Source organism: Saimiri boliviensis, chromosome 14 (genome assembly GCF_048565385.1).
Source record: "Saimiri boliviensis isolate mSaiBol1 chromosome 14, mSaiBol1.pri, whole genome shotgun sequence".
NCBI lineage: Eukaryota > Metazoa > Chordata > Mammalia > Primates > Cebidae > Saimiri > Saimiri boliviensis.
This window is the reverse complement of record NC_133462.1, coordinates 63,785,250-63,788,035: the sequence shown is the minus strand read 5'-3', so window position 1 is coordinate 63,788,035 and position 2,786 is coordinate 63,785,250. Positions and strand designations below refer to the sequence as shown.

General features: G+C 47.0%; 1 non-coding gene across 1 annotated transcript; it reads left to right on the top strand.

Moving 5' to 3' along the window:
• The first annotated feature begins 1,955 nt into the window (after positions 1-1,955).
• Positions 1,956-2,060, top strand: LOC120361610 (U6 spliceosomal RNA). Its single transcript, XR_005577779.1, has one exon. It is a non-coding gene; the product is annotated as a U6 spliceosomal RNA (small nuclear RNA).
• The last annotated feature ends 726 nt before the right edge of the window (positions 2,061-2,786 follow it).

The following is a 2,786-nucleotide window of genomic DNA, read 5'->3' as shown; positions in this document are numbered from 1 at the left end:
GGAAGGGACAAATGTCCAACCATATTAGCTACCAAAGCCAGGTCTGACTCAGGCTAGGCTGGGGAACAGGAAATTCCCTGAAAGAGCAGATGCCTTGATACAGGTTAGGAGGGCCCATGATAGTAGTCCTGGCAAGAACAGGCACAGGCCTGAACAGACACAGGCAATGCTACAGAATAAAATGGAATGGCTCCTTGAGAGGGACCCCAAGGATTCCCGCAGTTTGCAGTTCATGACGTTGCAGGGATGGAGGATACCATTAACTGAAATAAGGAAAGAATAGATAAGGAAAGAGAATAGATCTATGGGCAAAAGGATTTTTCCCCAAATAATATAATCTGATCATATAAATATCTGATATAACATTTTTGAAAGATTCTCTATAGCTTTCAGGATAACATTCAAACTGTATTGTTTAGCACATATGGCTCTGTACATTCATTCTTCTTTAGGTTTATTTCTTGTCACCCACCCAAGTTCATCCTTAGATCCAGCAACATAAAACTACCAGTAATTCTCAGCCACATTCCCTGGCTGTTGAATGGTTTTGCATGTGTGATTCTCTCTGCCTAGAAAGCTCTCTGTTATGAACATCTGTTGCTTTAGTGTTCTCAGCATCCGCCCTTTGGTTACCACCTGCCTCATTCCATGAGATCCTAATGGAACTGCCAACCACAGCATCCTGTCCCCTGGCCCCAGTGCTGGGTAGCAGATCCAGGCCTCTTCAATCACATACCCTGACCACAGTGATTGACCCGGGATTGGCCCATGTCTCAAGCTGGGCCCATCAGAGCCCTTCCCTGGGATTTTATATGTGGGTGCTGGGATAATTCTCTCTTTTTTCTGGAGCCAAAAAAACCGGGTGGCTATAAGCCTGGAACTGCCTGTGGCCAGGGCCCTCCTGCCCCTGCAACCTGGAGGAAGATAATCTGATTAGGAGAGAATGAGTCCAATACAGAGGAAGCAGCAGCAGAGATGAGTGTGAGGCGCAGCAAACCCGAATGCCTGTGTGTCGAGGCCAGCTTCAGACAATTGTCCCAGTTATACAGTTCCCTGGTTTGCTTCATCTGGCCTGAGTAAGGTTTCTGACATTTGAAATTGAAACCATTCCATAGCCAAATCCCAGTTTCTTCTCACTTTCTACACATTCTTCAAACCTTAGTCCCAGTCCTCTTCCTCCAGAAAGCCTTCTCTGAAGGACCAGTCGCTCTTCCCCTCCCACTACAATGCTCTTCCCTGGGTCCCCATAACATCTGTGCATATATCATTTGTATCCCTTAGCAACTAGACTGGTAATAGGCAGTTCACATCTCTGTTTCCCATCAAGTCATAAATTTCTTGAACCTCGTGTATTGACTTCATATTTAAATGTCTGGTGCAGAGGAGGTGTTCAATCAGCTTTTGATGAAAATCAAGTTTGTAGTTTTCTGTTTGGAACACTCAGGTGTCTGTGATGTATTTAGGTATTTAAATCACAGAGGGGGGCCAGGTGCAGTGGCTCAGGCCTGTAATTCCACCACTTTGGGAGGCCGAGGTGGTCAGACCACCTGAGGTCAGGAGTTCAAGACAAGCATGGCCAACATAGTGAAACCCCATCTCTACTAAAAATACAAAATTAGATGTGTGTGGTGGCACACACTAGTAGTTCCAGCTCCTTGAAAGGCTGAAGCAGGAGAATCACTTGAACACGGGAGGTAAAGGTTGCAGAGATTGCTCCATTGCACTCCAGCCTGGGCAACAGGGCGAGACTCCATCTCAAGAAAAAGAAATAAAATAAATCACAGTGAGGCTCCACTTCTGTGGACCAGGAGGAGGAAACCAGGGGGCAGTGTGCAGTGGGAGGAGAGGAAGGGGGTACAGCCCTCAGTCACTTTCCAGTGGCTTATCCAGGAAGGGAAGGACAGAGGTAGAGTAGCAACTGGAAAGACAAAAGAGACTTTAAGATTTCAAAGACTGTGCTCACTTCGGCAGCACATATACTAAAATTGGAACAATACGGAGAAGATTAGCATGGCCTCTGCACAAGGATGACAGCAAATTTGTGACCGTTCCATATTTAAAAAAAATAAAAAGAAGATTCCAAAGACCTGGAGTATTTATATGTTGATGGGATGGAGACAGTGGAGAGAAAAGATGAGGAGGAAGTAGAAGCAAGACCACAGGACAAGGGGAGGGGAGGGGATGGACCCAGAGCACAGGTGGAAGGAAAAGGAACAAGAGTGACCAACAGACACTCCAGTTTAGACAATGCCTTAGATGGTGAGAGTAACCTCACTCAGCCTCCCCCAGGCCACAAGGTAGGGAAAAACAGAGCCTCCATATTTTTTCCTAAGGCTTCCAAAGCATTCGGCTTTCTTTTTCTCAATTACCCTTTACCTCCCAGCAAGTGGAGGCCCATTACCGAGCTTAAGGGGCCCTTCTGGGTCACTGGCCTCCACTAGGTCCAAGTCTCCCCTGGTGCTGGCCAGAGTTCAAGGTAATCCTTTGGATTGTTCCCCTTGTTGTTGTCACTGGACCTGGGAGATTGGGTTACCCCAGGATAATGTTCACAGACTTTGTCCACGGCCCTGTGATCCTGTAAAGGGAGGAGCATGGATGTAAATTATTAAGGAAATCTCAGGTTCTCAACAATTCCCTAGAGATTCAACTATGCCAAGAAACCTGAGAGAGCTCAGCCCTTGGGGTGCTGCAGCTAGGATTGAGCTGGCATTACTTCCCAGGCCTGCAGGCCTCCGAGCCTGCCAATGATTAAACCCCAAAGTCTGATGGCTCACTAGGGCCCCATG